The sequence below is a fragment of the Arvicanthis niloticus genome, chromosome 3, assembly GCF_011762505.2.
Source record: "Arvicanthis niloticus isolate mArvNil1 chromosome 3, mArvNil1.pat.X, whole genome shotgun sequence".
In the NCBI taxonomy this organism is placed as follows: domain Eukaryota; kingdom Metazoa; phylum Chordata; class Mammalia; order Rodentia; family Muridae; genus Arvicanthis; species Arvicanthis niloticus.
The window spans coordinates 93,928,431-93,943,142 of record NC_047660.1 but is presented as its reverse complement, the minus strand read 5'-3'; positions in this window follow the sequence as shown (position 1 = coordinate 93,943,142).

The window sequence follows — 14,712 nt, the reverse complement described above, 5'->3', positions numbered from 1 at the left end:
CAAAACCATGATTTTATCTAGACTATCGTGATCAACATGAAATTCACTTTTTAAAAATTGAATAGAAGTAATAATAGTCAGACAAAAAATAGTCATTCTTACTTGGAAAATTGATTGGTTCAATAGTCAATGAAATTCTTTGACTATAATAAGCATGTAATTATTTGTTTAGGAGCTACAGATTATACTCAGACAATTCATTCAGATACTTTATTACAGAAGTCTTTAATTACTGAGGTTATGCAAAATATTATTAGCAAAAAGGAGGAAGAGTTTGAAGTGTAGCTGCAGCAATGAATGAACTTCAGTCATTTCATTATTTCTGGCTTCATTCTCAGAGATCCTCTACACCTTGGTGTCTTCACACATAAACCCTGCTTATTTCATGGTTATTATAAATACTAAATATGGGGTGAAAATATATTGTGAACCTATGTTTTAGAAATGTATCATATAATGTCATATTCATACAAATACCTCATAGTACTAAACAAAGGGAAATAGGAATATAAACTTCAGAGATTTTCAATTTGTAAACATGCCTTGGGTCTGGAAAGAAGACAAGAAACAAGAATATGCTGAGGATATCAGAAGAGAGACTTTCTATGGTCTCTAAATATAAGAATGTATAATAGAAATAAATCATCCTTAAAAGTTTTAAAAACTCTTTCCAAACTATAAATCAGAGTTAAATATTTTTCATGTTGTTTTCTGTCATTTTTCTTTTATTTCCTCAAAACACTTTATTTATCAGTATTTGTATGTACATATATACTTATACATGTATACATATATACATACATATATGCACAATAATTAAATAATAAGATGTATTTGAAAAGTATGGGGGGTTGAGAAGAGTAAGAGGAAGGAGAGAAAGGGAAAAATTATGTAAATACAGTACTCATATATGAAATTCTCAAAAAGGAATCCAGTTTTTTAAAATGTTCAACAGATTAACTAGCATTTTACAACATGAAAATAAATATGACCTATAATTATGTTGAAGGACATTTTAGCTCACTACAAACTTGGAAGTTTAAAATGAAATCAATAAAAATTATTTTACCCAGCATGCTAACAAAAACCACAATAACGTTTTATAATTTAAAGTATTTCTGAGAACAAAAATACTTGTTGTTGTTTTGTGTCATTTTTCTAATAATAAATTGTTCATACATATTTATTTCTGGATTCACATTTTTTACTTTCTGAAACCAGATAGCCAATTAGCAACACAAAATAGACTCTGGCTTCTGCCTGCTTCCTAGTGTGTCCACTCTGTATGTTCTCATGTCACATCCACACATCCTGAGTATAGGAATCCATAGATGTTAACTGCCTGTTCCTTCTCTGTTTTCTTAAGAATTCTAAGCAAGATATACTTAGGAAACTGGATTGCTTTGGGAATCGCTAAGAAACTCACCTATAAATCTTTAGTTAGCACATTTTGAATGTAACATATTACATGAATTTCTGTCTCTAGGACTGCCAATTATTCTGCTTTTTGGCTGAGAAATGTCAATGTTGACAACAACAACAACAACAAAAATCCAGGTAAAAAAATGAGGTAGCATTGCTTGGTGAATTAAAGCTGAATGGTTGATAAATGTTTTTCCAAAGACAGTCTGGGTCTGGTGAGTGGTTACGGGATGGAATGTAAGTTTAAACTGCCTTTAGTTTTTATTCCATGTGCATATTTGAACTCCCTCTGCTCAAGGAATCTAGAGGAATAATTGTTTCTTGTAATAAATTCTTTGTACTCTGGATTTGAGACATTATAAGGTTGCTAATGATGTTCACACAGACGCAAACCCACTGCTTTCTTTATTCTCTGTGCCAGAGTATCCTTACAGAGATTTGAGAATCCGGTCGAACTGCACAACTCTGCTTCATTTTTCTAGCTCCGATAATTCAGGAAATGAAAATGTAAGCTGCTCATGCTGAAAATGAAGATGTACTATAATTAGAGATCCAGGAAAAGCACTAACCTAGTTAAACACATGTCTTTATTAGGAAGGATCAAGAAAAAAAACATAAACTTGTGTTTTTAATATTTTTGGCTTCATTCTCAGATATGCTGACATAAAAACGAGATGACATTTTATAATGCCAGTTTAGAGATGGAAATGAAGAAGGAGGGAGAGAGCCAACAGTCCTGGGTACTTTTCTCTTGAACACAGTTTTACAAAACAGAGCTTGACTGAAGTGACAACTCTCAGCTGCAAATGGCCAGACGGGCTGGGAGTCAGACTTTTCAAAGAACTACATAAAACTATGTAATATCTGTAAACACACCCACCTTCCCCTTTAAGAAAAAGCTAGAATCTCTCTTAGGATAGGACAATAGAGTCCCAATTGATATTTCAATATCGATATTGGAATGTTGAATAAGAATTCCTTAACCTTTAATATGCAGGTGGGTAAGATGCTCAAAGGAGACAGGCTGGGTCCCAAACTTCTCACCTGGATCCTCATTGTTCATCTCCATGAACATGACTCCCAGAACAAACAGTTCCACATACCACTGTCTTTGTGAATAGTCACCTGCACCTTAGTCTGACTCCCATGTTCATAGTCCTGTTCTCAGCTTAAAGCACTATTTACGTCTTTTCTTTGGGCTTGGAATTTTTTCCCAGATCACCAGAATGAGATGAGAGATCCCAGATTCTCTCATCTCTCATTAAGGTTGTCCCCTTCACTTTATATATTTACATGATACATACAGTGCCAGAAAGAATATTTGTTTGCAATCATAAGTCATTATATCTTTATAACTAGAATCTTTTTTATTGGATATTTTATTTACATTTTAGATGCCATCCCCTTTCCCCATTCCCCCCCCCCCCCAGAAAACTCTTATCCCATGCCCCCTTTTTCTTTTTGCATTTATACACTTTTTAAAAATGTTAATCAAAGGCTTTATAAGTTTGGTAATGCTCAATCAGAAGTGTAACCCACTACTCAACCTAGGTATATCAACTATCTTTGACTGGTGGAGAAACGTGAATATCTGTCTCCCTGTCTCCCCCCTCTTTCTCTCTCTCATCACCTAGCTTCTCCTCTCCTTCGTCTCCTCCTCTCCTTACTCCTTCTCTTCCTCTCAGTACTCCTCCCACCTTAGCTCCTCCTACATATCACCCTTCTTGTTAAAATAAAACTTTTCTCTCAAAATACAATTAGAGCATAACTATACCAATTTGTACCAGTGAGGTACAAGATAGTCCTAATACCCAGTCCATCGTTTTGTTGACTAACCAGAACCTCTGTCATCTCTCCTAACTAAAATACTTAGTTCTGAACCTGGATTTTTCCTTGGCTTTAGAATGAATGTCAGCTGAAAACCATCCTCTCAAATCTTTTCTCTCAAGGTAAATAGCCAGGATTGGCTATGAGACTATAAGTTTTCAACCCCGTCAGAAATCCAGAATGACTGAGTTAACTAAAATTGTGGGAAGCACAAAGCATAGCTTCTAAAACTTAGCCAATTTATAGAGACCTCTGAACACCTGGACACTCCCTACACTACAAAACGTTGGAGCATCTGTTCTTCTGCCTTCTTGCCCAGGATCACCTGACAGACCTTAGTGCTGCAGAATTATTAAGGGCTGATTGCTCTGTCTAGGCAGATATAATCAGTCGACTATTTTGCAAGTGTGTCCTTTTCTGGACAGTAATTTGTCTGTAGATGGAAAGAGGCAATTCTTGTCTAGTGGCTGTCTCATCACAACTGGAGTAACTCCAAAGATGCTCAATTTCTTCTTAGAATTCAGTACAGGAAGCTGTCAGGAGCAGACAGGTCTCTAATCAAAATGAACATTGCTACAGAAATGTTTGTAACGTCAATTCTGTGGACTTCTGACGTATTACTAGAATTTTAATTCATCATGACCTAGACATAAATGTTTCTTTTTATTCCTGATTCATTGAACAGCATCTGACCATAATGAAGAAATAACTAATAATAAATGTCTTAAAAATAAAACTAGTCTACTGTTCTCTAAAGTATGTGTGTGTGTGTGTGTGTGTGTGTGTGTGTGTGTGTGTGTGTGTATGTGTGTATGTATCAAAAGTTATTTAATCTCAAAGGAATCTGCTCCCACCCTCATGTACAAATAAAACTAACTGCTCAACCCAGTTTAAAGTATAAGAAAACAGTAGGTCCTTAGTGATGGACTGAAGCACCTAGAAAAGTAGATTTGTTTGCTGTTCCTCAGAAATAGGAATAGGATGAAGAGGAGGAGGGCAGATGGAAGAGGAGAGGCAGGAGGAACAGGAAGATAAATGGAGGGAGAACAAAGGGAAGGCAGAGGAAAAAAGAGGAGGCAGAGGAGGAGGAAGACAAATCAGAATAAAGAAGAGAAGGAGGAGATAAAAGACTTAAAAGCTTGTAAGGATATGTTATTTTTCTAACTAAATACACAAAGTTAAATATAAATCTATTGTAAAATTTGCATGTAAAATATAAGTCATATTATAAGAAAATATGTACTTGAATATTACAAGGATCGATGGTTGATTAGGTTCAGTGGGAAATAATTTAATTCTTTCAGAGTATTATAATGATATAGTTTAAAATGTAACTATTAATGTATTTCTAACTTAGAATTTCTATGTTTCTAAAAGAACTATTTTTCTCCTGTGCCAGTATGTTCAAGGCACATAAATAGATTTAGTGTGCCCGCTTTCATGTTGAGGTCTTGTGCAGGGTGATAGATATGGAGCTATGTGCATTCTTCTACATTCAGACATCCAGCTGGACCAACACCATTTGTTGAAGATGCTTTCTTTTTCCTCTGCTGTATAGTTTTGGCTTCCTTGTCAAATATCAAGTGTGTGTAGGTCTGTGGGTTTATCCTTGGATCTTCAATTCCATTTTATTGATCAACCTGTCCAGGTTTTGTTGTTGTTGTTGTTGTTGTTGTTGTTGTTGTTGTTGTTGTTGTTTGGTTGTTTGGTTGTTTGATTGGTTGGTTGGTTGGTTGGTTGGTTGGTTGGTTGGTTGGTTGGTTTTTGCCAATATTATGTCGTATTTATTACTATTGCTCTGTAATATAGCTTGAAATCAGGGATGGTGGTACGTCCAGAAGTTTTTGTATTATACAGGACTGTTTTAGCCATGTGGGATTGTTTTTAAATATGAAGTTGAGAATTGCTCTTCCAAGGTCTACAAAGAATTGTGTTGGAATTTTGATAGGAATTTCATTGAATCTGTAGATTGCTTTTGGTAAGATAGCAGCTTTGCTATGTTAATCCCCTGGATTCATGAGCATGGAGATTTTCCAATTTTCTAATATGGGAGTATCCCCTTTTCTGAGAAGGGGAGAAGGTAATGGGGTAGGGGCTTGTAAGGGTGGGACTGGGAGAAGAGGATGGAGGAGGGACCACGATCTGGATGTAAAGTAAATATATATAAATTAATATAAAAGAACTATTTTATCAAAAGCATCTTTAAAACAGGAAGATATGTATAGTAGGGTCAATAAAATGGTAAGAAAATAAGCAATAAAACATATATATGCAAACTAAAAGTATTAAATTTCAATTTAGCTGTATATTTATATTGAAAGTTTTAGACATATTAGATATTAGGAATATTAGTTATAAAATAGTCGTTTGTAGCAAAAAAAAAGCCATTGAGTTAAAAATCAATAACTTGATATGGTTAAACATACCAACTCTTTAAGATTTTCTGAATTTCAAACACTTATAATAGCAAATGCCACTTTGATGCATTTAAGCCTCACAACTACTTGCATGTTTTTCAGTAAACAGCTGAAGAAATAACAATTCAGAGGCACTGGTAGATTATCTCTAAAATCTGCCTCATCTCCATGCCACCACTCTATGCTCTCTCTATGCACACACTCTTCATGGATTACTAACATCTTTACCTAAAGGCTTCTATTTTTATTGCTGGTCAGAACTCCTTGGTTGGATACTCAAACCTAGCATTATAATGAACTCTCTTTGCATTACTATTAACAAAATAAGAATCAGGAAATACTTTTTGGGATGCATGAGGCAACGCAAGCCATTTCTCAGACCAGTATTTGTCTCCCAAGAAGCTCCATTTTCATCTTTAAAACTTTATTATTGTGTTATTTATCTGGAGGAAGCACATTGAAAAATAAGTTTACAGGCTGAGTTAAACCGTGGAATATAAGATATAATAAGAAATGATATACTTGGAGACCAATAAATTATTTGAGCTATGAAAATAATGTATAGAAAAATGAGATTAGCCCAGAGAAAATGTAGATAAAAATGAGATTAGAACCAAATAGTAGTATGTGTAAATATATTTTTAAGTGGAACAATACTTGAGTTTAGTAGATTAGAAGCTATTTTGAAAATTAAGATGAAAAAATTCTACTCTATAGAACAAGAATAACCAAATAAACAAATACAGTACATGTCATGACAGTTGGTTGGCTAGAGGATCAATGATATTGATAGTTATGGGTATGATGAAGAGAACTCTAATGCCATTCTGTAGGGACTTATATACTTCCCTGCAATCATTTCCAAACATCATTGGATGGTTAAGTGTTCCCAGTTAGCATCAATCATACAAGCCAAGGCAGAATCATGACCTTCATTAACTTCATCATATAAAAATGGCATTGATTTCAATAAGCTTCTTGATTAACTAAAAAAGAGTTAATAAGAACCACAGAAGAATAAATAAATAAGATATCATGTATTAAAAGACATTTATAGCATGTAAATTATTTCTGGAGACCAGTTGAAATCTTCTTCCCACGATTTGCCTAAGCTTGAGGAAGTGCAGCTTCCACAAGGAAGTGCAGCTTGTCTGCTCCTGATATCAGAACAGCAGCTTACCAGAACGAGATGAAACCACAGGACGTCCCTCCAGTGACTGACTTCGATATGAGAAGGACCACAAGGATGTCCCATCAGGATGTCTCCCCAGATGGCTGACTTCGATATGGACTGCTCTTCTTCCTCGTATTGTAACTCCCTCCCCATTTTCTTGTATAAGTTGAGAGTTGCTTTCACATTAAATGAGACCTTGACGAGTTTGTATTCCCTTGGTCTCGTCCTTTCTCCCGCCCATGTTCCTTTTCAGGTGAGATCCCCCTTGATACCCACGAATAACTAGAACCCGCGGGTCAGGTTAAATTATTAAACATGGAAAATTCATAATAATAGTAGTAGACATTGCAATGAAAAGTATTTGCCTATAGCAAGTGTTATTATCTGCTTACATAATTTGAATATCTGTGCCTTTAAGCACATACCCCAACCCTAGACAAAGCACACCAGGCAACTAAGGAATGTTGAGAGCAAGAGAAATATTCTTCCCCAAGGAAGAGCCCACAGATGCTTATCCAATACCAAGTGGTCAGCCCAGAGAGACCATATACATTGAATGGACTGACCAAGCCAGGCTGTATCTAGGAATGAATATATATATATATATATATATATATATATATATATATATATATATAAACTTTTTTTAAAAAACAGGTCATGAATTTGAGAGAAAGTGGGGGTGCATGGAAGGGACTACAGGGAGGAAAATACAGGATTAATTGATGTAATTACATTTATATATTTATGTATATATGTATACATACACACATACACACATATATGTGTGTATGTGTGTATATATATATATATATGAAGATTTAATGAATTGAAAAGAAAGCAAGTAATTACATAATTATTAATTTTCAATGGTGCCCATGGTATTAACTAAAAAGAAAATAGCATACAGCATGATTCTATTTCAGTAGCTACAAACATTTGTGTTTTATCTCTCTGATGCTATGGGTATACAAAGCAAGAGCAGGAAGCAGAATGTGCCAAGTCAGGCTGTGAAGACAGAGATGAGAAAATGTTACACATAGCAGGCATATATGAGTAATTATATCGTTTACAGTTAAATGCAAATTTATGTTACTTTTATAATCTGAAAACAAATGCAATTTTTTTTTATTTTGTTCTTGAGACAGTTCTGACATGAAGCCTAGGGTGGCTTGAAACTGTTTCAGCCTCTGGAGTACTGGAATCATAAACACAGACCATCATGCCTTGCAAAAGGTAAAATAAGAGGGGTCTAATTGGGGATCAGGGAGAAGGTAGATAAATACAGAAGAAGATAAAATAACAGCAACGATATCTGGAAAAATCATAAAGAATCATTGTATTGACAATCTACCTAAACAATATCTATACAATGTCAGTGTATAAATATACACATATAGTTTGAATGTAATTTCCACATCTAGACTAATAATGTTCCCTCCAATAGCCAAGACCAACCAACAAAAACCCCAACACAAGGTTGGAGAAGCCCTTATTTTTTGAGTTGCTGATCAGGGTCAATGAAATGAGTCCCAAAACACTATTGCCTGCTACTGCTCTTCCCAGGAGTGATAAGGTAATTTCTTATTACTAAAGATAACATCTACTTCAGGCACAAGACACAGTTCTAGCCTCTGAGCTAGAACTGACATGAATTCCTCCTCTTTGAGGACTACTTTTCATAGCACTAGAAGGTGCCATGCAAGGTACCAAAGGAGGAAAACAACCTTTAGCTGCATAGCTATGGTGCCTACAAACCACAATGGTCAGTATGACACAATAGCCCCCAAAATGCAGTAGTGGCACACATACCTTAGCCATAACCAACAAATTTCTAACTGGAGTTAAGACCTGTACAATAAGAGGGAAATCATGACTGATATTGGAAACCTAGCCAACTATCTCAGAATAAATGAATTTATGGATCATGGAGGAGAGCTTACAACTACAACTTTACTTAACCCAGCACAATCTCTGACTACATTCTAAACGTTGCTTCTTGTACCTATAGATAAGTATAATCCTCATGCCTCATCATGAAAAATTTCTGTTAACAAACTGAGACCATTACAGGAAACCTCAACCAATTAAAATGTGGAGTTATAGAGGGTAGTTCCAAAAGATATATCTGCAATACAACCCTTACACCTAAGACTCAAGGATCATCGCAGAAAGACAGGCAAAAAGATTATATGAGTCAGTTGAACAGAAAATTTACTGAGCCTATGTCTCCCAGAAATGTCAGAAACTACACCCACAAAGTCTTACCAATATGACTGCCAACACATGAACTAAAGTTTTTGAAATTAATATATTACCCTTACAACATCACCAAGATGTAACAGTGTCTAATCTTATGAAATCACATAGCACATGAGCAATGTTCATATAAGTTTGCAGGACACTTAACTTAGTGTTGGTCTGTAAATCCAAACAAATAGCTAAATTCAACTTTCTGCTAAAACAAGGTCCCCCACTATTGTCAAATTATACGTCTAACCTGAGCTCTGAATCATCTGAGGTACTCAGAAACTGATGGTACAGGAAGTCACTGCATTGTATTGATGCGCTCAATTCAACCAACTTCAGGTGTACCACAGTTAGTAGGAGGAAATTATTAGTCGTTCTCTATTTAAGATACTTAGAGAATCCACATAAGAGGTGCCAACTTTGCACAAGAATATTGACTAGGCATATAAAACACACAGTTATACAGACGTCTCCAACCCATGTCACTTAAGAAATCTGCTTTGAATTAGTGCACAACATTTTAACCCTGCCCCTTAATGTATTTGATGAACATCTGGTGATGTGGAGAGAAAGTATGATTTTTGCCAGGGCAGATACCACAGACATGGTGCATCAAAGGACTGAGGCTTTCTATGAGAGAAATAAGCAGTCTAAGAAGGAAGGATTTATTAACCAGCCATGCCTTCTCCAAAGTGTTTGTAAGGATTTCCGGGTATTGGGGTGGCAGGAAAAGCTTGGGGCAGAAAGAAGCTGCTGATGGGGGTGTTTACTCAACTTGCAGGGTAAGTTAGTAAAGGCTAATGTCACCCATTAAACATGTTTTGGTCCCTTTGAGATTCACCTCTTTGAATTTATGGACCACTTTTTTCTCACTGAGGAGTCTAAGGTACTTCATTGTAGTGGAAGTTGAGGCTGGAACCTAGCTGGGCTCTTTGTTTTTTTTTTCACATTTCTTCAAAGAAGCCTTCAAACCACTGAGGTGCAGCTTTGAAACTGTTATTCTCCCTGACATGAGAGCTGAGCTAGTGTAGACAGAGGTACTCTTCTCATCTACTTAAACAAACGCTCCAGAAGGGAACCAGTGTTAAACAAAGGAGGGCTGCACTTTGTGGGCAGGTCCCTCTAGCTGTTCATCAGAACAGGTTCTACATGAAAAGCTCTGGCCCCTACCCACAAAGACATGAACCCAGCAACTGCCTTTTGAAAAAGAAATGTCCCCCATAGTCCCTCACAGCATTCACTTGACTTTGATTTAACAGTGTTTACTGAGGCCAGGTGGGCCTGGGGCCCTGGGACAAAGAAGGCCCAGCATGAGGATGCTTAAACACAGTTAAAGCTGGCCTTACCTTCACCTGTGAGGAACAAGAACCAGCGTGAGAAATTCACAGAGCTGTGCGCAGAAAACATGACCGTTACATGAAAGAAAAAGTTCAAAGGGGAGAAATTCTCCAATCGTAGGAGAAGAAACAAAAGAAAAAGGAAGTAGGAGCAGGACCGCTAATGCTAATTCAAAACACTGAGCATGTCCAGAGCTGAGCATGCATCTCAGTAGCACCCACTACCGGAAATGCTGTTCCCCTAGAAATGCATACTAGGTTCCTGGTGGGGATTGGCTTCCTCCCAATCTTACAGACTTCCTGGTAAGAAAACAAAGAAGAAGTCATAGCCGAGACAAACTAACCAAAATAATATTAACAATTGAAATATGAACTGCTTTTGTATTTGAAGGGTGGTGGGATAGTTTATTATTTTGTTTTATAAAATTATGCTAAAAATAAGATTTTTTTATAAGTTTTCCATATCTCCAAGAACATTAGAAAAGCTCCGGGTTTGTGTGAAGATGGTGAGACAGGACCAGAGGAGCCAGCAGAGGGGACGGGTTCAAATATGGAGCAGTAATGAGCTCCTGAGAATGCAGGAGATGAAAGAAACTCTTTGGCACTCTGGCGGGGGAAAAACAACTAATTTTCTTAGTACATAATATGTTGCATCTTTTTATATCACTTACAAAGGAAACGTTCTTTGGTTTCTAGAGTAAAAGCTTCATCTACAGCTCCGTTGGCTGACTCTGAAAAGCAATGATTATAGAGAGTGTAATTAAAATAATTACAAGAGAAATGGGTACAAGTCCTTACCATGAAGCGACTTTAAAATGCCATTTTTTTTTTTTTTTTTTTTTTTTAGGGAAAATGGAGAAAATAGAGGGTATTCAAGCATACATATTTAGGCCATTTAGACAAACAACTTTTATTGAGTACAAGTTCATTTTAATGTAGCAAGATGTTAACAAGCTCCACCAATGTATTCTTTCACGATGGATCATTTTGGAAGAAGTTCTAAAACCCAGCTTAGTGTGTGGTTTATCCTTCCCAAGCGAACGGGGTCACACAGAACTTCTTCACTACCTGAGCTCAGAAGGAGCTCCTGCAGACCTGGGCAATGACTGCGAAAACCTCAGTTTTGGATGCTTTTCCCTGAAGGTAACAACTCTGTTGTCAGTGAGACTTCAGATTGCAGCAAGGATGTGTAGGCCTTTCCCCCATCTATTAGAGAAATGAAGGTGTTCCTGGTGGATTTACAATTTCTTTGACACAAGTTGTAAAGGGCCTGGGAAAAGAGAGATACTCACTTCTGCTGTTGGTTAATTAGTTGGGTAGCTTGGATGTTTCTAACTTACTAAATGTCTCTAATATGTTGGAATTGTGACGATCTTTAACTTCTTTAATCCTAGAAAGCACTTTTTAACAAATATTTCTTTCTGGCACAGTGGCTAGGAGATGTCTGTCGTGAACTATGCTGCCTTTAGGAACCTTATAGATTAGCTATGACTGGTACAGACTCTGTCACTTGTACCAACTTGTTCCTTCTCAACCCACCTCCCATTGAACAAGGCCATTTTTGCATAATATCATAGCTTGGATATGAGAATGATCATTTTGGGCACCAACAAGATTTTCTTTTTGTAACTGTGCTTCCATCCCCAAAGCTTTACAAAGATTAATCCAGATCATATGGAAGCTGATGAAGTACTTCCAGTTTTGATTCCTTCATCACCTTCCAGAGCAGCTCCAAGAACAGTAGATCCCCTACTTTGACTACCTAGAAGAAGGAAAAAGTAAGAAAAAAAGGAAAGAAGGAAGGGAGGTGGGGGAGGGAGAGTAAAGCCAGTTCAGAGAAGCTAACAAGCCCAGAAGGGATAGTAAGAAAAATAAAGAACAAAGAATATTCTACAAACTGAGACAGTCTGAAGTTAGTTACTAGTAAAAATATAGGCTTTTTCTGGCAATGGAGCATGCTCACATGTCTCCTACGGTATTACAAAACAGTAAGGAAGGTTGCAGAGGCTATGTGGAGTAAACTGGTAATTTTTAGACAAGCAACCCTCCTGTCTCTACTCACATGGTTCACTACATTCCGGGTTCACTACACTGTGGGCTTTTGAAGATGGAATTGTAATTACAAAAAAATAGCATTAACCTTTTTGGATTACTAACGTACACTGGGCTCCCTAGGCTACATTTAAATGAGAATAAATGTACATGAATAGACCAACATGATGACAAAGGTGATCAATGCTAGAAAGTGAAATGAAGTCAGATTTTCATGCTTCCTCCATACCATAGGAGCCTCTGTGTACAGGCAGGAACTCTTTATGCAGCTTTGATGGGACTTCTGATTGCTGCAAAGCAGACTGCATTACAGCTGTATTGTATATTGTGCTGTGTTAGCGGCTCACACTGCATGAGTCACAGGATTAGGAAGAAGTGGTTTCTCCTGATCTGTGATTATTACAACTATTTCAGTCTCATGAAAAGGATGGGAAATGGTACACAGTGATTATCTTATTATTTGATCTTCAAGCAAGCTTAGATATTTTCTTCTAATGCATAAGGTGGGCAGAACTGTCAGGGACTGAAGGAGAACATTCTTCCTTCATCTCTCTGACCTAACACAGGCATCTTAATAGATACCAAGAAGAGAGCTACTTCCTGAGTCACAGGATATTATAGTTCAGCCAAACAGGAACAGGATGCTCTTATAGGTTATAATATCAATACTTTATACTGGACTTTCAGCAGAGATGTGACATTCTAGGTGCTTATGGGCATCTTTTCTCTTCAGGCTCCTTTAACTAAAAAGGCTTCCAGCCACTCAACCCTTCTTTGCCATTTTATTGAATTACATCTTTTTAAAAAAATTATTTATTTATTTATTATGAATACACTATTCTGCCTGCAATGTACGCCTTCAGGACACAGAAAGCACCAGATCTCATTGTGGATGGTTATGAACCACCACATGGTTTCTGGGAATTGAACTCAGAACCTCTGGAAAAGCAGCCAGGACCCTTAACCTCTGAGCCATTTCTCCAGCCACACCCTATCATTTTATCATACTTATAGCATATTGTAATTGGATACATAGATCCACTTATTCATGAGCACAGGAGAAAGCATGGCTATTGAGGCACATGGCTGGAAGGAGCAATGGTTCCACAGGTAGTTCCAGGAGGCTCCCTACCTTATATAGGGAAACCCCTCTGCTTGGAAATGCATTCCAGAAAGTTCCTCTCCTCTTACAGAAAGCACCTTCATGCCTCTCCTCCTCTCTGGAAGAATTTCACTTGGCAATGACATCTGGGACCATCCAAAACCTAGAAGGAAGTTTTGTAAATCACAGCTGTCAACATCTGCTCACAATTTAGGAGCTGTGCTGTTCAACAGACACATGTAATGGCTAAGGTACAGGAATGGAAAATTCACTTGAGAGAACATAAAATAATAAATGAGTGTAAAAATATACAACTTTAGGGGGATTCAAATACAGACTAATGACTAATACTTGAAACACTATTTCCATCTACCTTTTTTTTAATGCAGAGCTAGGGAGTTGAAGAAATGGGTCCATTAGCAAAGACCTTGCTACACAAGTATAAGGACCAATGTTTGGATGCTAAGCCAGGACCCACATAAAAATTCAAGCATATTGTCAAACACCTGTAGTCCCAGCACTAGAGAAGAAGACACAGGAAGAAGATCCTCTGGACCTTGCAAGCCAGCCTGTCTAACCTTCCAATGAACTCCAGATTCAATGAAGAGGACCTGCCTCAAAAAATTAAGGTGGAGAGCAATTGAGAAAACATTCCTGGCCTCCATACACATGTGTACTGGCAAATACGCTCACTCAAAACACATTTGGACACATTTAAGCACACAAGAAAAACAACAGTTAATGATAATGAACTTGAGCTAAGATGAAACCCATATACTCATCCGCTGAAGATTGTCTTTCTCTTTTGGAAATGAGCGAAGAAGGAAGAGAGTGAAGTTAATAGCTGTGATTACTTCCTTTTGAATCACATTGAGATAAGTCAAAGTACAGTTAATAAAGTGTAAAAGCATTTTTTTCAGTACACTTATCATTGTAAATATTTAGAAAATGCCTCTTGGAGAATATCTGTGGTTCCAAAAGTGACAGAAAGTTAGGAATATATCAAAGACTGATCAAAAGAAATGGGTACTAAAGAGTCTATAATGATCAGAATACAAAATAATATATGGGATATACAGACATTCCCTCTTTGAAGATCTACATAGAAAGTACCTACTGCAGAACCGTATT